Here is a 22,664-nt window from a genome sequence, read left to right on the forward strand (position 1 = left end):
GTTGTTTTCAATATTGATGTAATTATTGTTTAGAACAGCATAGGGCAAGAAGTCAGTGATAACGATGATAATTGGAGAATTATGTTTTAATGCAATTATAATAATTAAAAGTTTTTTGAATTACTACTAGAGCTGTTTTTTAAATACATTGAATTTTAATTGCCAAACCTTAGACCATTCTTCTAGCTTCCTCAGATCCCTTTTCATGCTTTCCACTCCCTCCCGGTTGTCCACTCTGTTGCAAATCTTAGTATCATCTGCAAATAGGCAAACTTTACCTTCTAACCCTTCGGCAATGTCATTCACAAATATATTGAACAGAATCGGCCCCAGCACCGATCCCTGAGGCACTCCACTACTCACCTTTCCCTCCTCCGAGCGAACTCCATTCACCACCACCCTCTGTCGTCTGTCCGTCTGTGACTGCAACGTAGTTACTCTCTGCATGGGTTCAAGGACAGGGCCAGCAATTGCTGAGAGACCTAAACTAGTGCATCTCAACCCTCTTCTGGAGGCACACCTAGTCAATTGAGTTTTCAGGATTATCACAATGAATATGCATGAGAGAATTGCATATAATGGGACTCCATTATAGGCAAATTTATCTCATTCATATTGTATTGAACCGTTTGGGTGTGACACCATTTGAGAACCTTGTCACCTTGTCAGAACCCTCTGGTTTCCTCCGGTAGCTGGGGTACAGGAAAAGGCAACAAAAAGAAAAAAAAAAAAAAAGAACCGGATCCTAATCCAGTTTGGGATTTCTTGGATTCCAAGCTGAATATTTTCAATGGACGTCAGACTCACGGAAACAGAATGAAGCCTTGCAAGGCTTCGTTCTGTTTCTGTGAGTCTGACATCCTGCACGTACAACGTGCAGCACGTCAGACTAGAACGAAGCCTTGCGCAGGATTGGGAAGAAGAGGACCTCGGCTTGGATGGCGGGGGTTGGGATCCCCTGCCAGCAAAGGTAGGCGGCGGCAGGAGGGGGGGTTGTCAGGTCGTTGGCAGGGGGAGGTCGGCAATGGCTGAGGGGGGTAGCAATGGTGTGTGGGGGGGGGGGCTAAAATGTGCCCCCTCACCTCGGGCTCTGGACCCCCTCCCGCCGAAGTCTGGCTACGCCCCTGAAAGGTGAAGAAACAATGCGACAAGGCAACGGTTGTGGCCAGAAGGATGCTAGGCTGCATGGAGAGGGGCATAACCAGCAGAAGAAAGGAGGTGTTGATACCCCTCTACAAGTCGTTGGTGAGGCCCCACTTGGAGTATTGTGTTCTGTTTTGGAGGCCGTATCTGGTTAAAGATGTAAAAAGACTGGAAGCGGTGCAAAGAAAAGCTTTGAAAATGGTATGGGATTTGCATTGCAAACCGTACAAGGAGAGACTTGCTGACCTGAACATGTATACCTTGGAGGAAAGGAGAAACAGGGGTCGTATGATACAGACGTTCAAATATTTGAAAGGTATTAATCTACAAATGAACCTTTTCCAGAGAAGGGAAGGCGGTAGAACTAGAGGACATGAATTGAGGTTGAAGGGGGCAGACTCAGGACTAACGTCAGGAAGTATTTTTTCACAGAGAGGGTGGTGGATATGTGGAATGCCCTCCCGTGGGAGGTGGTGGAGATGAAAACGGTAATGGAATTCAAACATGCGTGGGATAAACACAAAGGAATCCTGTTTACAAGGAATGGTTCTGTGGAATCTTAGCAGAGATTGGGTGGCGATGCCAGTAATTGGAAACAAAATGGGAGCTGGGCAGACTTCTACGTCCTATGCCCTGATCATGACTGAATAGATAGGGATGGGCTGGAGTGTAAATTTTAATGGGCTTCGATGTTAGCTTCTGAACTTAGTACAAGAACAGTACTGGGCAGACTTCTACGGTCTGTGCCCTGAGAAAGGCAAGGACAAATCAAACTAATAAAGTATCACATACCATGTACAATTAGTTTATCTTGTTGGGCAGACTGGATGGACCGTATAGGTCTTTATCTGGCATCATTTACTATATGTTACTATAAATGATAGGTATGTATGTTTTCTAGGTGATGAAGACATGAGCACTTAGTCCCCTGAAGAAGCTAATTTAGTAGTGAAACGGAGAGCCCTGTTGGGCACAAGAATAAAGCTAAGTGCTTATTTCTATGATTGCATAAATGAGAAAAGCAATATTTTATGAAGACTTGCATAATAATTATGAAGATTTGAATAGTAAATGAAAATTTGAATGCACAATACATACGGATAAAACCAAATAAAAAATTATAATATGGAGGTTTTTTAGACTGATGAGAAGACTGGAGTCCTATAAGTTGCATAAGTAATGCCACACTGGGAAAAGACCAAGGGTCCATCGAGCCCAGCATCCTGTCCACGACAGTGCCCAATCCAGGCCAAGGGCACCTGGCAAGCTTCCCAAATGTACAAACATTCTATACATGTTATTCCTGGAATTGTGGATTTTTCCCAAGTCCATTTAGTAGTGGTTTATGGACTTGTCCTTTAGGAAACCGTCTAACCCCTTTTTAAACTCTGCCAACCTAACCATCTTCACCATGTTCTGCGGCAACAAATTCCAGAGTTTATGCGTTGGGTGAAGAAACCTTTTCTCCGATTTGTTTTAAATTTACTACACTGTAGTTTCATCGCATGCCCCCTAGTCCTAGTATTTTTGGAAAGCGTGAACAGACGCTTCACATCCACCTGTTCCACTCCACTCATTATTTTATATATCTCTATCATGTCACCCCTCAGCCGTCTCTTCTCCAAGCTGAAAAGTCCTAGTCTCCTTAGTCTTTCTTCATAGGGAAGTCGTCCCATCCCCGCTATCATTTTAGTCACCCTTCGCTGCACCTTTTCCAATTCTACTATATCTTTCTTGAGATGCGGCAACCAGAATTGAACACAATACTCAAAGTGCGGTCGCACCATGGAGCGATACACCGGCATTATAACATCCTCACACCTGTTTTCCATACCTTTCCTAATAATACCCAACATTCTATTCGCTTTCCTAGCTGCAGCAGCACACAGAGCAGAAGGTTTCAGTGTATTATCGACGACGACACCCAGATCCCTTTCACTTGCTGCCAAGCAGGAACATTTGAGGTCTTTTTCCTCCATTCATAAATATAGATTTAAAGAAATCCGAGTTTGATTTAAAGAGCATTTTAAGCAAGAGCTACACGTACTAAGTAATTCTGTCAGCTTAGGATATTTGTTTTGGAGGAGATGAGAAACAGTGAGGAGAGTGGAGGCAGAGGTGGACAGAATGCAAAGAATCTGGAGGGGCTCGGAAGAAATTCAGAGAGAATTTAGACACAGGAGATTCTAGAAGGAGAGAAAGGAATGTAGACATTGGGCTGAGGAGCAGTTGGAGTACGGAATGGAAAGCTAGTTAGTGGATATTTTATTTCCTCAAAAAAATAAATTGTTGGGTTATCAAATAATCACATCTCTCAAATTAGAATAAATTCTATAAAATAAATGGAGACTGTAATCCACGGGACACTGTCAGGTTTGTAATCCACAGGATACCTCAATTTCCTGGATCTCCCATCTTGCCAGTCCTTTCACAGGGAGAAACCAGGCCAGTCACTTCTGCTTTCTCCCCCTTCTGGCCCCCAGTGTCTGGTTTCAACCCCAAATGGATACACCCAGCTCTGACCTAGGCGGCCTCCTAGGCTGCAGCTAAGACACTGGATTTACTGGGTTCCTCTATCCGCCTCTTTCTAGCTCCTCCAGCTGCTTGGGTCTCTGAGCACTCTTCCGAATCCACCCTTAATTCCAGGGCAATAGTCACTCTCAGTCTGAAGGGCAACCCCCCCCCCCCTTCAGCCTTCTCTCCTTCCCCTTTTGGGGAGGGAAGGCACTTGTATCCCTTCTCCACTCCTTAGGTCCTGTTACCTTTTTATATTATCAAAGTTCACCCTTGTCACAAACTCAGGTTAACAGTTATTTTCATTTCTTTCCTATTCATAAAACAGTCATCAGTATACACCATGCAACTGGTTCAGTTTCACCCGTCTTCATTTCCACCTCTTACAACCTGGGAAATGAAAGGGTCCCACCCTCCTTGTCAGCTCCAACACCTGACAACCACCCACACGACCCCAGTTGAAATTTTCACTGACTGTTAAGAGTGCTGCTGTAGCCACTTCTTCCCTCCTTTCATTAAGTCAAAGAACCATGTTGCCATGAGCCCTTTCAACTGCCCACCTTTGACTTGAGCTAGAGTAGAAATGTCCATGGGCTCTCCCTCTGGGATCTCCTCTCTCTCTAACCCTCCTCTACCTTCCACTGCCTGCCAGTCCATGGGCTCCTCTACAGCACCCCCTCCCAGCTGTCTCCCATCCTTCTGATCACTTCCACCCAGCTGTCTCCTATCATCCTGATCAAGCCCCTTCAGATCCTCCTCCTTTCCTCTAGGATTCTGGGACTCGTAATGTGAGTAGCACTTCCTGGTCCTACCCGGTGCCTCCCTCCAGGACTGCTGGGACTTGTAGTCTTTTGATCCCAATAACCTCAATGGGGAAGGAGAAAAATTGCTCTCCCGAACTGGCCTGGATCTGACCCTGTATTCCCGTGGGGTTTTTGGGTACAAAAGGGACTTTCCCCTTTCTGCGCCCCCGGATTCTCAATCCATGCTCCCTGCCTGATCACAAGATGTACATATTCCTAAATGCTGTTATATAATCAAAACGTATAAATGCAAAAATTAGAAAATTTAACAATGTTTAATTGTGATTGGTACCCAGTGAAAACATGTTAATCCCACATAGAAAAACAGCATGCTGCCATTGTTGCACCCAAGGAAAAATATTCAAATAACTTCTTGTGCCTCACCACTGTAACTAACAATAGTCTTTACAATGAAAGTTTCACACATATGTGAATCAGGCTTTCTCTAGTGACCACAATCTTTCTGAAATCTCCCAAGCTGCTGTGCTGATGTATTAAAAACTTTCCATCTTATGCAAGCGTTCCCTTCATCCTTTTGTTGAAAGTGCCACTTGTATATATAAATCTTCTATTTCTCAACAGTCCTGCTTTGTTCAGTATAAACTGAGCACCAGTTACAATTAAAAAGTTTTAATTTTCAAGTTTTTGCACTCATAAGTTTTGATTATATGTCAGTATATGTATGGTTTCCATTTATTTTGTAGTAATTTTATTTATATTCTGCACATTCCACAGTTTGCGTACATAATTTAAAAAATACACTATGAAACAACAGGTAAGTATTAAATTGTTTTCTACAGGACATGAGTGAATCAATTTTACTTAATTCTAAAGATAAAAGAAAGAAGGGGGTTTGCTGTAGGGATGGGTGACAAAAAATTCATTTTTTTTCATTCTGCGATTAATGTCCTGAAGAGTGTGCACTATATGTAAAGCAGGTACATTTTTCTTAAGAGTGTATACTATGTGCTAAAAGGGTGCACTGTTCTGATAGTGCAAGTATGCATGAACCATCATGCATGTGTGCACTCTTATTGGTTAACCAACATTCCTTGTTGTCTGCACCGTTCTGAACAAAGGGGTGCTATCCCCTCCTACCAGCAGATGGAGGTAGAGAAAACTGATCTTTTCCAGTGACTTCTCCAGTATAACCTGCTATTCCTCAGTGGAAAACTGCAGTATTTTCTCTACCTCAAGCAGATGGTATGTTGACCTGACTGGTGCTCCTGGTTTCTGGCCTAGCTCCCAGCTCTACTGACTGTGGACACACAGCGAGTTTGAGCCTAATGGCCGCTTCCAAATTACCTGGTCCTTGGACCGAACCTAGTTGGAGGTTAACTCCAGTGCTCTCAGTTGTGCTTTTTAGTGTCCACTTAGTGAAGCATTGGCTCGGCCTTGCCCCAACCTGCTAGAGGGGTGCAGGTCCCCATTCCCCTCCTTTCATAGTCCGTATACCCTGTTTGAGTGTTTTTCCCTGTGTTTCACTTGCAGCGCCCAGGCAAAAAAAAGGAAACTGTTCTAGCCTGGTTTAGTTTTATTCTCTAGATTGAGGAATAAAGCTGAGTGAGGAAAAAAAAAACAAAACAAAAGAGAGCACACCCTCAGTGAGCAGGAGGTATGGCAGAGATGCCTGAGCCCCGGGCCACAGTCATCCTGAGCACTTAGGCAAGCCTGTATGTGCCACCATGTAGCTGGACATGCCTGCTGGCAGGCACTGGTCTGCCCTCAAAAGGCCAGTAGCTTATTACAACTGCCAACTCTATCTGCCCCTCCTGCAACTTTGGAAACAGTCTGACGGAGGGGAGGGGGTTGCCAGAGCCATGTCTCAGATTCCCTGCACAGAAGCATTGGGTCCACAGTTCTGATGGTTTTGCTTGGAACTGTGGGCATTTTGTCTCCTCTTTTCTCTCCTGCAGTTTCTGTGCAGCAAGAGAGCTTATATCCCCTATTAGATCTTGGAGGGGTGGGGTTTTTCTCCTACCCACCCCAGGTCCATCTGCAGGGGGGGGTCCCAGAAGAGATTTGGCTGCAGAGCTTAACCCAGATGGTTAAGCTTTGCAAGCGGAGGCTGATCCCTCGACTAGTGGTGGGGCCATTGAGGGCCCACCGGGTCCCTGCTGTGACCCCAGTCCAGGGGCCAAGTGAAGGTTTCAGGCAGCTCAGGATGGTCCCTGGAGGATCCAGAGATGCTGTTTGGGACCCTCAGTCTTCAGAGAGAGGCGTAAGAAGAGCAATCCCATGTTATGTGGCTCTCTCGTTGGGAGGAGCTCTTGTCACATTGACAAGGTTCCTAAGGCACTTGGGCTTCTCAAGGCTCCTGCTGACCTCCTTGGAGGGGGACTCTGTTGGAGGGCTTGGTGCATTTTTCACTTCAAGTGCGCTCATCTGCATGATTCTGGCAGAGTGGGAGTCCCTGTATGGGGCTTTTTGCGAGGCCAGGGCCTTGGTCCATCTTTATACTTTTGCCCCTGAAGAGATGGTTCGATACTGGGTGCACCCCAAGGTAGATGCACTAGTTTCGGTGTTCACCAAGAAGACTGCCATTACTGTGCAAGGAGGCTCTTCCCTCAGAGAGCTCCATGACAAGTGGGTGGAGCAGCAGTTCAAACTGGTCTTTTGCCTTTCAGTCTTCTGGAGTCCAGGCCATCTTCTGTGGGGGCTATGTGGTTCATTGTATTGTATTATACAACTTATATTCCACCTTTAACCATAAGGATGCAAGGTGGATTACATATAACGAGCAGCTTCACATTAGAAGATCATTTCACAGTTGCACTGCATAGAAAACACATGGATAAATCCTTCTTATCTGTTCCCTTCTCCACTACTGCCAACTCCAGACTTCATGCCTTCTGTCTCGCTGCACCCTACGCCTGGAATAAACTTCCTGAGCCCCTACGTCTTGCCCCATCCTTGGCCACCTTTAAATCTAGACTGAAAGGCCACCTCTTTAACATTGCTTTTGACTCGTAACCACTTGTAACCACTCGCCTCCACCTACCCTCCTCTCTTCCTTCCCGTTCACATTAATTGATTTGATTTGCTTACTTTATTTATTTTTTGTCTATTAGATTGTAAGCTCTTTGAGCAGGGACTGTCTTTCTTCTATGTTTGTGCAGCGCTGCGTATGCCTTGTAGCGCTATAGAAATGCTAAATAGTAGTAGTAGTAATAGTAATAATTCATAGATGAATATTAGTCCCCCATGATCTAAGCTATTAAATCTGCAATCTTTGTCTTGCAAACAGATAAGTTTTAAGAGCCTTATTGTAACCCTATGGGTTAAAATTGAAAAGATTACCTGGCTCGTTCTAGATCTGGTGTAGAGACAGTGAGCAGTGCAGTGAAACTGAGTAGTCTGTGTGCATGCGCTGAGTGTTCCGCATGCTGATGGAACTCTCAGGAGAGTGACAAACAGCTCAGGCTGGCAGTTGGGAGAGAGCTCTATTGGTGAGAACATGTTACTAGGGAAAGACTGGAAGAAAGTTGATGCTGGAGATCATCACCTGAAAGGAAAGGCACCCACTGTTCAAGAGAGCCAGAGAGAGAAAACAAAGAGAGCAGCTAAGTGACTGAAACTATTTTAAAAAGTGCACATAAGTGAAAATAGTAAAGGAAACCTGAACAATAAGTGAGAGATAACTAAAAGAAGAAAAAAAGAGTAGAGGAAAACTTACATGTTGGGATCCTTGGGGGTCTCCGGGGGTCTGAGGGACAGGAGAGGGGAGACTTTGAATGGTCTGGTGTTTTGTGGAATTCAATGTACCTAAATGATTTATGTAACTAATATTTATACTTATCTGAGGATGCTCTCAATGTTTCTAGAGACTAAACTGATTTGTGTTGCTAACCTGTAATTGGAATACATATGTTAAATTTACAAGATGATAAAATTTCATTAGCATTTAAATATAATTCACTAATAAAAAATATATTTTCTTTTTATTGTTAAACTCCCTGGTTGGTGTTGAGTCATTTTGGGAAAACACTGTAACATATTTGGTACCATCATTTAATACCTTGCTCTGCCACCAGGGGGTTTACATTATGAAAGTGAATATAAGATGATATTTTGCGAATCTGAACAGGGTTATCATTGTATATTTTGGCATTTTAATAAGTAAATGAATGTTCCCAAAAAGATCTGCAGCAGCTGCCAGAGTCTCCGGAGGTCTCTTGCCTGGAGTCCCAGGCAGCCTTCCTGGTGAATGTCCTTTATGATTTGCTGCGTCTTTCCTCCCAGTTGGTGGCTGCCTCTGTGGTCAGTCATTGCTGGCTATAGTTGTGGTATTGGGTTGTTGAAAGGGACTTCTAAGAAGCTCCTCAATCATCTTCCCTTTCAGGGACATATGTTCTTTGGGGAGGACCTGGAAAAGTTAGTGAAGTACTACTACTACGTAACATTTCTAGAGCGCTACTAGGGTTACGCAGCGCTGTACAGTTTAACAAAAAAGGACAGTCCCTGCTCAAAGGAGCTTACAATCTATGGGAGAGGTTCAATCTCTCTGGCTTCCTGAGCTGAAACAGAAAGGCCTCAGTGTTTCTCAGTGTCTTGAAGGTGGTCCAGGAGGATGGGCCATTTTCAGCCATCTCAGCGCTGGTCATCCCACTGGTAGGCCCTTTAAGCAGGCTCCCTTTCATGGCACCAAAAAGATCCAGTCACTCAGACTCCTCTGGCGGGGTTGGAGCTTATGCCTGCACAATGAGGACACGCCAGGCCCTTTGGTGGTTCCAGTTGGGGGCATGTTGTCCCTCTTTCATCATGAGTGGGCCCACATTACTTAGATTAGTGGGTTCTGGAGGTGGTCAAGAAGGCACTTCCTGGAACTTGCCTGCCCAGTTCTCAATGCGTTTTTGGTGTCTCCCCGAGGCTCGGATTTAAAGCAACAGGCTGTTACTCTTATTCTGTAGCATCTTCTTGAACTGGGGTCAATGGGATCCGTTCTGGAAGTGGAGGAGGCTAGGATGGTCTTCTATTTATTTTGTGGCCCTAAAAACAGGGAGACTCCTTTTGGCCTATTCTGGATCTAAAGGGAGTAAATGCTTTTTCTCTGCATCCGGCATTTTTGCATGGAAACCTTTTCATTGGTGATTGCCTCAGTTCATCCGGGTGAGTTCTTCACTTCTTGGCCCTCATTGAGGCCTATCTGGAGTATTATAAACAATTTCTCATATTGGGAAGAATAATTTAGGAGTCAACACTCAAGAAAAAGACCTAGGTGTCATGTAGAAAATATGCTGAAATCTTCTGCCCAGTGTGCAGCAGCAGCCAAAAAAAATCAAACAGGATGCTAGGAATTATTAGAAGAGGGATGCAAAATAAGACCAGAAATATTATAATGCCTCTGTATCGCTCCATGGTGTGACCTCACCTTGAGTATTTTGTTCAATTCTGGTCTCCATATCTCAAAAAGTATATTAGCGGTGTGAGGAAGTGAGGGACATAGTGTGGTTGTCTGTAGAGATATTCCCTTTGAAGAGTGGCAGTTCAGATGCCTTGCAGCAGGTAGCGTTAGATCTGCAATGTTCCTGGCTGAACTACAGAGTTACTATGGCAGGATTAGTGCATTATGGGAGAGAGAGAGGCTGACTGACATGAAGGGAATGGCTTCACTTTATACCTTTCAGGAAATGTAGACTGCCCCTTTTTGACTGACTGTACATTTGTCCTTTAGATTGTAAGCTCCTTTGAGCAGGGACTGTCCTTCTATGTTAAATTGTACAGCGCTGCGTAACCCTAGTAGCGCTTTAGAAATGTCAAGTAGTAGTAGACTGGAAGCTAAAAGTCCTGAGACAGAGCAGAACAAGGAGAGGCCCAGGGGAGAAAGAGGAGTAGCCCCAGTGTATGCCCTAACTAGAGACATCCACATTCTGTGATCAGGCTGAGGTAAGTCCTTGTTACTAACTGATTGAACTTTGTGGGTTTCCTAGAGGTCTGGCTGGAGTCAGACCTGACGGGGAACTGAAAGGTTGCGTTTGGGACGTGGCACCCTGTGACTTGGGGAAGGAGAGGCAAAGCTCAGATCATCATGCAATTCCACGGGGAACCCACAAAACCTGGGTCCATCCCCATGGGATCCCTGCAGTACCTGTGGGAATCTCGCCATCCCCTCTCCCTTGCAGATTCACGCCCAGCATCCAGCTCCTAACTTTCCCATGCCTAACAACATCGTCCCCGTCTCATCTGCCCGCAACCTTGGGGTCATCTTTGACTCCTCCCTCTCCTTCTCTGCGCATATCCAGCAGATAGCCAAGACCTGTCGCTTCTTCCTCTATAACATCAGCAAAATTCGCCCCTTCCTGTCTGAGCACACCACCCGAACTCTCATCCATTCTCTCATTACCTCTCGCCTTGACTACTACAACCTACTCCTCACTGGCCTCCCGCTTTGCCATCTATCCCCCCTTCAGTCTGTTCAAAACTCTGCTGCACGTCTTATCTTCCGGCTGAACCGGTACACTCATATCACACCTCTCCTCAAGTCACTTCACTGGCTTCCGATCAGGTACCGCATACAGTTTAAGCTTCTCCTTTTAACCTACAAATGCACTCGATCTACAGCCCCTCCCTACCTCTCTACCCTCATCTCCCCTTACATTCCTACCCGTAACCTCCATTCTCAAGACAAATCCCTCCTGTCAGTACCCTTCTCCACCACCGCCAACTCCAGGCTCCGCCCTTTCTGCCTCACCCCATGCCTGGAATAAACTCCCTGAGCCCATACGCCAGGCCCCCTCCCTGCCCATCTTCAAAGCCTTGCTCAAAGCCCACCTCTTCAGTGTCGCCTTCGGCACCTAACCATCGTACCTCTATTCAGGAAATCTTTGGACTGCCCCTACTTGACATTTCGCCCATTAGATTGTAAGGTCCTTGGAGCAGGGACTGTCCTTTTTGTTAATCTGTACAGCGCTGCGTAACCCTAGTAACGCTCTAGAAATGTAAAGTAGTAGTAGTAGTAGTAAGTTTGTATTTATCAAGCTAGCTATTCATAATAGTGTGACAACTGTGCCTGTACCTGAACATCTAGTCTACTATCAGGCTTATTTTCGAAAGAGAAGGACGCCCATCTTTTGACACATATTGGAAGATGGACGTCCTTCTCACAGGGTCATCCAAGTCGGTATAATCGAAAGCCGATTTTGGACGTCCCCAACTGCTTTCCGTTGCAGGGACAGCCAAAGTTCACGGGGGCGTGTCAGAGGCATATCGCAGGCGGGACTTGGGCGTGCCTAACACATGGATGTCCTCGATGCATAATGGAAAGAAAAGGGCATCCCTGACGAGCACTTGGACGCCTTTACCTGGTCCTGTTTTTCTTATGACCAAGGCACAAAAATTGCCCGTACTGACCAGATGACCACCGGAGAGAATCGGGGATCACCTCCCCTTACTCCCCCAGTGGTCACTAACCCCCTCCCACCCTCAAAAAAAATCTTTCAAAATATTTTGTGCCAGCCTCAAATGTCATACTCAGGTCCATGACAGCAGTATGCAGGTCCCTGGAACAGTTTTAGTGGGTGCAGTGCACTTCAGGCAGGCGGACCCAGGCCCATCTCCCCTACCTGTTACACTTGTGGTGGTGAATGTGAGCTCTCCCAACCCACCACAAACCCACTGTACCCACATCTAGGTGCCCCCTTCACCCGTAAGGGCTATGGTAGTGGTGTACAGTTGTGGGTAGTGGGTTTTGGGGGGGATTTGGGGGGCTCAGTTATATACCTGGGAGCAATTTATGAAGTCCACTGCAGTGCCCCCTAGGGTGCCTGGTTGGTGTCCTGGCATGTGAGGGGGACCAGTGCACTACAAATGCTGGCTCCTCCCATACCAAAGGGCTTGCATTTGGTTGTTTCTGAGATGGGCGTCCTTGGTTTCCATTATCGCCGAAAATCAGAAACGACCAAATGTAGGGACAACCATCTCTTAAGGACGACCTAAATGTCAAGATTTGGGTGTCTCCGACTGTATTATCAAAACGAAAGATGGACATTTTTCCGCCCCTCCGGCAGGACATTTTGCGAGGATGTCCTCAACAAAACTTGGGCGTCCCTTTCGATTATGCCCCTCCACGTCAATTGCATTGCCTGCTAGACAGATCCTAGCTATGCAGGTACCTGCAGTTTTGCTAGGAGTTACAATGTTTCATGTTGCCCAATTTGCTATTTCTTGTGGAATAATTCAAGTGGGCTATTTAGTTAAAAAATATATGCCACTAATGGGACGCCCATCTTTCGACACAAATCAGAAGATGGATGTCCTTCGCACAGAAACGTCCAAATCGGAATAATGGAAAGCCAATTTTTGACGTCCTCAACATGCCTAACACTTGGACATCCTTCACCCATAATCGAAAAAAAGAAGGACATCCCTGACAAACACTTGGATGTTTTCACCTGGTTGTGTTTTTCTTACGACTAAGGCATAAAAAAGTGCCCGAAATGACCAGATGACCACCGGAGGGAATCGGGGATGACCTCCCTTACACCCCCAGTGGTCACAAACCCCCTCCCACCAATCGAAAAACGTCTTCAAAAATATTGATTGCCAGCCTCAGATGTCATACTCAGGTCCATCACAGCAGCATGTAGGTCCCTAGAGCAGTTTTAGTGGGTGCAGTGCACTTCAGACAGGCGGACCCAGCCCCCCCGTTACGTTTGTGAAGGAAACAGCGAGCCCTTCAAACCCCCCCACAAACCCATTGTACCCACATCTATGTGCCCCCCCTTCACCCATAAGGGTTATTGTAGTGGTGTACAGTTGTGGGTAGTGGGGTTTGAGGGCTCAGAACACAAGGTAAGGGAGCTATGTACCTGGGAGCAAATTATGAAGTCTAGTGTACTGCCCCCTAGGGTGCCCGGTTGGTGTCCTTTCATGTCAGGAGGACTAGTGCACTAGAAATGCTGGCTCCTCCCACGACCAAATGCTTGCATTTGGTAGTTTCTGAGATGGATGTCCTTGGTTTCGAAAATCGCCGAAAAGAAGAAACGTCCATGTCTAGGGACATCCAAATCTAGGGATGACCAAATTTAAGGATTTGGATGTCCCTGACCGTATTATCGAAACAAAAGATGGACGTCCATCCTGTTTTGAAAATACGAGTTTCCCCGCCCCTGGATCGGGACGTTTTGCGAGTTAGGAGTTACGGATCAAGAAAGGGATCTGGGTGTCGTCGTCGATGATACGCTGAAACCTTCTGCTCAGTGTGCTGCTGCGGCTAGGAAAGCAAATAGAATGTTGGGTGTTATTAGGAAGGGTATGGAGTCCAGGTGTGCGGATGTTATAATGCCGTTGTATCGCTCCATGATGCGACCGCACCTGGAGTATTGTGTTCAGTACTGGTCTCCGTATCTCAAAAAAGATATAGTAGAATTGGAAAAGGTACAGCGAAGGGCGACGAAAATGATAGTGGGGATGGGACGACTTTCCTATGAAGAGAGGCTGAGAAGGCTAGGGCTTTTCAGCTTGGAGAAGAGACGGCTGAGGGGAGATATGATAGAAGTGTATAAAATAATGAGTGGAATGGATCGGGTGGATGTGAAGCGACTGTTCACGCTATCCAAAAATAATAGGACTAGAGGGCATGAGTTGAAGCTACAGTGTGGTAAATTTAAAACGAATCGGAGAAAATGTTTCTTCACCCAACGTGTAATTAGACTCTGGAATTCGTTGCCGGAGAACGTGGTACGGGCGGTTAGCTTGACGGAGTTTAAAAAGGGGTTAGATAGATTCCTAAAGGACAAGTCCATAGACCGCTATTAAATGGACTTGGAAAAATTCCGCATTTTTAGGTATAACTTGTCTGGAATGTTTTTACGTTTGGGGAGCGTGCCAGGTGCCCTTGACCTGGATTGGCCACTGTCGGTGACAGGATGCTGGGCTAGATGGACCTTTGGTCTTTCCCAGTATGGCACTACTTATGTACTTATGTACTTATCCAAATCAAAACTTGTATGTCGCTTTTGAAAATTCCCCTCCACGTCATGCTTCCACCATCTCTTCACTTGTTGGGCAACTAAGGATCCTTTGTCCTAACTCCATGTTTTCATGAAGTCTGTTACTATTTTAGCCTTCACCCACTACAGGAGGGCATTCATCACTCTTTCCATGAAAACATATTTACCGACACTGCTTTTTATAGTAAGCACATCTACTGCTTGTGCAGTATAAATTTATACTGGCATACTTTATTGGCAGTAATGGCATGCAAAATATTTCATCTTTAAACCAGGCATAAGATATTTACAATCCTGAGAGCCATTTGTCCAAGGCTACGTCCAGTGATACCCTTTTCTTAATATTTACCATATTCCTGTGAATTTCAACAAAATAGTTTTCAAAGTGTTCTCTTTGCTTAGTGCCTTAATTTTCATGATGATACATCTTGTTTATTCTGCTGTACAAAGGCTTACTAACTAAGTATGCCTTGTATCTGGAATTAGTAGTAACAAAACTGGTAATTTTGTAGTTGTAGTTGTGAACTGCTTAGAGGTGTTCCTAGCTGGTATATCAAGAGGCTCATTTTCAAAGCACTTAGCCTCCCAAAGTTCCATAGAAACCAATGGAACTTAGCCTCCCAAAGTGCTTTGAAAATATGCCTCCAAGTGTGATAATAACCAAGTGCAACCCTTCTTTGCCTGGTGAGCATCAGTGTTACTTTAAGTATTTTTTTGTTAAGTTTATTTATGGGGTCAGGGCTGGAACCAGCAGGAAGTGGAAGGCTGAAGGGTCAATAAATCAATTCACTTAGTACTTTCTGTCATCCACTAAGTCTGTCTAGGCCAAAAGTTACAGTTCTAAACGAAAAGGCTTACTTAAACTTGGATGATGTAGGAAAACAAAAAAGGGAACAGCTTTTCAGCATTGCTATATACAGACAGTAGTAGAATAAAGCAATTTTCAAAGCCTTACTCTTTAGTAGATTTTTTTCTTACTTTCTTTCTTTTATTTATTAAAAAAAAATTTACAAGATTACATTCACATTATTCAAAGGAGCAAGTACATACATACACCACAAAATCAATGTTAAAATAATTCATTTCTTTATTAAAAATGTTTAAAAGGCAGACACGAACAGTTGTGTTTCAAACAACGTTCTAAATTGTGTTTTACTACTACATTGCCGAAGCTGTCCGGACAATGTATTCCACAAATTAATACCAGCTGGAACAAAAGCTGAGGCGTGGGTGTCCACATAGTTCAATTGTCTAATCACATCAGTTGAAAGAAGAATGGCAGCTTCAGACCTCAATGTACACCGTGGGCAATAAATCTGCAGAGCTTGTTTCAAATAAAATGGAACAGTAGAAAAAAGAACCTGCTGTACAATGGTCAATACTTTAAATTGAATCCTCTGTAAAACAGGAAGCCAATGAAGTTGTTTAAGTACAGGTGTCGTATGAGAATACCTTGCTACCCCTATTACTGTTCTAGCAGCCGTGTTCTGAACTACTTGCAATGCCTTGACGCTCATAGATGATATACCAATGTACAAGGTATTGCAGTATTCCAGACATATGATAACCATACTTTGAACCACACAACGAAAATCATAAGAAAGCATCAGTTTTTGTCTTATCTAATGTGTAAATGTTTAAATGCTGTTTGAATCACAATAACTACCTGAAACTTCAGTTAGTTTATTATCTAAAATTACCCTTAACAGTTCCATTTCTTTCTTGATTGGAACATACACCCCATCCAAACACACCTTATCTAGCCAAACTGCCATTTCTTCTCTACCTACAATCATGGCTTCCGTTTTTGCCACATTCAGAAAAAGTCCATGTTCATCCATCCATTCTTTTTATCTTTCCCATTAATTGATCATGCAAAACATCCCCCTGTGATACTGTTGGTGAAAAAAAAATTGCACATCATTCACGTAAAAGCAATACCAAATCTCCAGAGCCTGGAAAAATTTACCCGGTGGTGTCAAAAATATATTAATAATGCAGACAATGCTGATCCCTGGGTTACTCCACAATCAACTTCAACCAAAGCTGAAATCTGAGAACTGCTCTGGATAATCATAGATCTCCCCTTCAGATATGAAATAAACCATTGAAGAACTCGTCCTGCAATTCCTAACTCTTTTAATGTCTCAATCAACATATAAATCTACAGAGTCAAAAGCTCCAAATACATCCAAGGAAAGAAGACAAAAGCAAGTTTTATTAGTAGAGGTTCTGAAGAAATGTCCTTGGTAGCTTTACTCTCTCTCTGGACCCTCCCTCCTCCTCCAGAGACGAGCTGCTTTTGTCAGTCTCTATCAAGTAGTAGGACTCTTTGATGCCACAGGTACAAGGTCCTTGCACATAATCCTTTTCTTGATGGACATACTACTACTAGGGTTCTCTGAGGACATAGTAACATAGTAGATGACGGCAGAAAAAGACCTGCACGGTCCATGCAGTCTGCCCAACAAGATAATAATTTACTGATTTTGCACTGCAGCAGTTGAAAGCAATGCAAGCTAAAAGAAACCCAAATTACATGTAAATGAATGCAAAAGTTTGCATACCTTGTTATTCTAGGAAAAGTGCTGCAAAGAAATATTGCACTTCTCCTACCCCCAACAAAAGTCAAAATCCATGGCGGTCCCATAGAATTTTATGCCATATATACATTTTTTTAAATGTTGCAATGGTTAAATTCTGCCACCTAGCAACCAGCACAGCTCCCATTCAAAATATTTCAACACCTTCTGGGTTTGCCCTTGTCCAGATACCCCTTCAGTTTACCTCCAAAACAATACTCATTCATGCCCTGCTCACATCATTGATCAAATGCCCTGCTCACACAAGCAGGATAAATGAATCCTCACATATAGGTGATGTCATCCAGTGGAGCCTGCGTGGGAAGATGTCCAGAATTTTTGAGAAAGCCTTACTGCCTCTTTTTATGTGTTGTTCTTAAATGGGACCCCTTCAGTTCTTAATTTTTCATATGGCCAGTAGGACTTTTTTTGTATTGTGGTTTTCTTGGAGCTTTTTGTTTTGGCAAAACAGTCAAAAATATCTTTCTTTTGTATAAGTCATGTCACTGATGTGCTGTCGTCTTTCCTGGTAGGCTGACCAGTTTTTGAATTAGGTTTTGCAGTTATTATAATTTGTTCTCAGCTCGTTATGGACTGTTTTTTTAGGCCTTGATCACCCATTTGGGTATTTTTTCATCGAGCTGTTTGATTTTGCTCCAGGTATTTTTCCAGACAGTCTATCCAAGACGACCCCCAGTGGCTTCAAAGGTGTTCTGGTGCAACAGGATCATAGTCTGTCTGTTATACTCGTAGATACTCATAATTGGTTCCTGCAATGTCTGGGGTCAGACCATGATTCCTCTTTGTATTCTGTGTTTCCAGATGTCAAAGAGAGGGATTCATGGGAGACAAAAGCAGAAAAAAAGCTTTTCAGCATAGATCCATGGACATTGGCATCAGAAACATCTGTCTCAATAGGTCCTGAGGGCTGTGTTTCATGCGGGGGTGCATCAACATCAAGAATGTCTGTCACTTTTGACACTGAGCGTCAGTAGAGGCCCTCAGGAGTGGTTATCATCCAATTCCGATCCAAAGAAGAGGAAGGATTTGTCCTGTGCCTGTTAAGGTGTAATATTTGTATTCTGCAGACATTGTGAATATAATATGTTATGTTATATGAATGTGTTTCCATGCTACCTATTTTGATGTATCATTTATACTCTGCTGTTTTTATCATGTTTTTATTATATGATTGTTCTACTGTACTGTTTAATTGTGTATATTTCTCATATGTTATGCCTATTTCTAGGATTCACTTTGCCATCTCAAAGTTTACCTCGTTATTTGCATTAATGCTTAGGTTTGACCATTGCACTACTATGTTAACAAAATAGTGGGTCCTTTTACTAAGGTGTGCTAACAATTAGTGTGTGTTAAATGATAAGATGCCTATAGGAATATAATGGGCTTCTTATCATTTAGTGCACCTGTTTTAAACCCAGATATGCTAACTGCCGTTGCCACATCATCTGGCAATGAGTTTCAGGTCTCAACTATTCGTTGAAAAGTAGTGCCTTTGTACTTTTTGAAAGGGTAAACAATCGATTCAGTTTTACCTCTTCTACTCCACTCAGGTTCTGAAAAATGCTGGGAAAGTCTCCTCATGCGGGCCGTGTTGGATGACATTGGCCATATGTGAGGATTTCTATCCTATTGTCCTTGCTGCTACAAGTAAGTAACTATGTTTTCTCTGTCCTGTGGTTACTCCTTCTGGGACCCTTCTCTTTTCCCCTGTATTCTTCAGGCTTGATCTTGTTACTCTTCCTCTCTTTATTAGGATTGTATGAAGGGTTGGTTCCTATTCCAGCTTCTCATTCTGCAGATTCATCAATTGTTAGCCACTGTTAAGTGCACTGTACTCCTTGATCTCTTCAGGTACAGTGGCTGTGATAGCCAGACCCTCTTCCTGTTCAGCAGATGTAATTTAGTATGGGATGTAAGAGCCAAGCCCCTCTCCTTGCAGGAGTGGTACAGAAGCCAAAGGCAAGGCAACTCTCACTGGGCATGGTATTTATACCAACACAGTTTCCCTCCAAAGGGTGGCTCCTCCTACCATTGTCATACACAAAAGTATAGCCACCCTTTGCTGTGAGAGTATTCTAAATCAAAAGGTCACATTCTCAATAATGGTAGCACTGGAAGTCTGTACTCAGCAGTTCATGCCTATATATATGCTAGAATGCAAGCCAATTATAATATTTTACGATTTACATGTGTACCTGTACTTACCACTTAACGCTCTGCCCAAACTCCACCCTTGAGTATGCCCACTGCCAAATTACATGCCTTCAAATTATGACACTGTATAACAGTGCTCTCCAAAAAGCTTTTCAATAGAAATCAAACAAAATAAAACATGGAAAAGAAAATAAGATGATACCTTTTTTATTGGACATAACTTAATACATTTCTTGATTAGCTTTCGAAGGTTGCCCTTCTTCGTCAGATCGGAAATAAGCAAATGTGCTAGCTGACAGTGTATATAAGTGAAAACATTCAAGCATTACTATGACAGTCTGACAGGGTGGGAGGATGGGGGTGGGTCGGAGGTATGCATGGGGACATCAAAGCATATCATTGATATTCTAACAGGATGGGTGTGGATAGGTGAGGGGTGGGGTGATCAACAGAGACATACAGCTTTATGGTTTATAATGGGCTAGGAACCCCAGGTCCTTGTTAAGTCCTTTCTGTTGGGTGTTAAAATATTCAATCATTCTGACTTCAAAGGTCTTACGTTCTTGTATGGTTTTAAAGTTACCTTTCAGTATTCTCACTGTGAAATCACTGGTACAGTGTCCTGGTTCTGTGAAGTGCTGTCCCACCGGGGTGGGGATCCTACTTGGCTGTATTGTTCATGTGATGTCTATGTAAATTGAATCTTGTCTTAAGCATCTGGCCTGTTTCTCCAATATAGCATCCTTCGTTACATTTTTTACACTGAATGATATATACCACATTGGAAGATGAGCAAGTGAAAGATCCCTTTATGTTGAATATCTTTCCTTTGTGGGTAACTGTGGGGTCCTGTGAAATATTTTGGCATAGTTTGCAACTGGATAAATTACAGGGACATGTGCCCTTCTGTTCCTTTTCAGTCTGTGATGGAAGTTTACTTCTGATTAGCTTGTGTTTTAAGTTGGGTGGTTGTCGGAAGGCCAGTACTGGTGGGGATGGGAATATCTCTTTCAGTAATTCATCCTCCTGGAGTATAGGTTGTAGATCTCTTATGATTTTCCTCAGTTTTTCCAGCTCTGGATTGTATGTCACTACAAGGGGAATTCTGTCTGTGGATTTTTTTCTCCTTGTACTGTAGCAGATTCTCCCTGGGTGTTTTGAGGGAGGAGGCAGTATTCTTGGAGATTATTTTGGGGTTGGGGTTGAAGGATGCACTCAGGCTTTTAAGGTGTCTGTCTCTGTCCCCTGGGTCAGAGCAGATACGGTGGTATCTTGTGGCTTGGCTGTAAATGATGGATCTTTTTGTATGTGAAGGATGGAAGCTGGAGTTGTGGAGGTAGCTGCATCTGTCTGTGGGTTTCTTGTATATAGATGTTTGTATACAGCCATCACTGATTGAGACCGTGGTGTCCAAAAAATTGACTTTTTCTGGGGAGTAGTCAATTTTGAATCTGATTGTAGGATGGTATGTATTGAAGGCAGAATAAAATTGTTTCAGAGTTTCTTCACCCTCCGTCCAAATCATAAAAATGTCATCGATGTACCGGTAGTATTTTAGAGGTTTGGTCTGGTGAGTATCGATGGTCCAGTGTGGATTTTTTTAGGAGTCTCCCACATGCAGCTATGCCATCGATACTCACCAGAAACTATTACAAAATTAATCAAATTCATTTTAACTCACAACTACTTCCGCTTTAACAATGATATCTGTCTGCAAATAATGGGCACTGCGATGGGCACCAGGACAGCACCCCAATATGCCAACCTTTTTATGGCTGAGCTGGAAGAGACATTTCTGAATACACACCAGACCAAACCTCTTACTGCAGTATGGTAGAAGGGTCCCTTAATGAGGAACAATAAGATAAAATGCTTTCCTACTTCAAAAAAAAGTGTAGGTTTGAAAATGCAAACCTACATGTATTTTTGTTTCCCCTAGCTACCCCAAAAATCTAGATAAAAGTACATGTGTTTTTCAGTCTACATAGGGCCAACAATTTTCAAAACATTTTTTTACCTGTGCGAATGATTTTTGAAACTTGTAAATCGTGTTCAACTCTGCTTAGAATAAATATTAAAACACAGAAGTTACAAGCACATTTGCAGCGCTAAAGCAATTCAGAGTGGCAAAAAAAGCCATTGAGACACACACACACACACATGGAGGGGCATAATCGAACTCAAACGCCTATCTCCATGGGCGTTTATCTCCGAGAACGGGTCCGTGAAGGGGTGGGCCGAACCGTATTTTCGAAAAAATGGACGTTTTTGAGCTGGGCGTTTGTTTCTTTTAGCGATAATGGAAACTAAAAACGCCCAGCTCAAAAACGTCCTAATCCGTGCCATTTGGTCGTGGGAGGGGCCACGATTCAAAGTACACTGGTCCCCCTGATATGCCAGGACACCAACTGGGCACCCTAGGTCAGTGCGGTGGACTTCAGAAAAAGCTCCCACATGCATAGCTCCCTTACCATGGGTACTGAGCTCCCAACCCCCCTCCCCCAAAACCCACTACCCACAAATGTACACTACCATAGCTCTTAGGGGTGAAGAGGGCACCTACATGTGGGTACAGTGGGTTTTGGAGGCCTCCCATTTACCAGCACAAGTGTTACAGGTGGGGGGGGGATGGGCCTGGGGCCACCTGGCTGAAGTGCACTGCGGTACCCACTAAAAGTGCTTCAGGGACCTGCATACATGCAGGCCTCTAGGACTTGTTGCTGCTGTATAACATCGGCACACCAGTTGACACCTGAAGACTAATCTCTTCGAAAAAGTCCTTTATTGGAATAACCGCGTTTACTCACAGTTAACTGCAGATCAGAGGTTGTGCCCCACTGGCAACGAGTCTCCCTGGTACTGAGATTAGCAGTAGGTCAGAGCTGGCAGAATGCTATACAATTCCCTCTTTCAGCCACATTCAAGGTAAGAACTAAATTCTCTAATGTGGCTAAAACAGGAAAGGGAACTAAAACTGGCTTACAAAAATGGCCACTACCGCATGGACTACAACAGGAAACACAACAGGGCACACTCTGACCCAGTAGGCAGGGGGAAAAGCACCATGGGAGAAGAGCCTACCAACTACCAACATCGTGAGACTGTAACACAAGCTAATGAAATCACGGAACCCAATACCCTACACCCACCACAATGCAATGCTGATGTGACCCTGTACTGCACCCGAGAGCCACATCTGACCCAGGGAAAGGCTGTCACAGGATAGAACACATTCTACTGTCATGGAGGTGGGTACGGCATTTGAGGCTGGCATACAGGCTGGAAAAAAGTTTTTAAAGTGGGGGTTTTTTTGGTGGGAGGGGGTTAGTGACCACTAGGGGAGTCGTGGATGTCATCTCCGATTCCCTCCAGTGGTCATCTAGGCAGGTGGGGCACTTTTTTGGGACTTGTTCGTGAGAAAAAAGGGTCCAAAAAAGTGACCCAAAATCGCGGTCAAAACGCCTTTTTTCTTTTTCAATTATCAGCTAAAGACG

General features: G+C 43.9%; 1 protein-coding gene across 5 annotated transcripts in view; it reads left to right on the top strand.

The window, feature by feature from the left end:
- The window catches only part of OSMR (oncostatin M receptor), a 294,947-nt gene that overhangs the window by 59,375 nt on the left and 212,908 nt on the right, over positions 1 to 22,664 (top strand). For 4 of the 5 annotated variants that reach the window (XM_030193061.1, XM_030193063.1, XM_030193058.1 and 1 more), the window contains one exon: positions 18,567 to 18,663. The gene's annotated coding sequence lies outside the window, so the exon portion shown is untranslated. Of the gene's footprint in view, positions 1 to 17,814; positions 18,059 to 18,566; positions 18,664 to 22,664 lie in introns of all 5 variants that reach the window. The other variant, XM_030193062.1, reaches the window with a different exon arrangement.

The sequence above is a fragment of the Microcaecilia unicolor genome, chromosome 2 (assembly GCF_901765095.1).
Source record: "Microcaecilia unicolor chromosome 2, aMicUni1.1, whole genome shotgun sequence".
Lineage (NCBI taxonomy): Eukaryota > Metazoa > Chordata > Amphibia > Gymnophiona > Siphonopidae > Microcaecilia > Microcaecilia unicolor.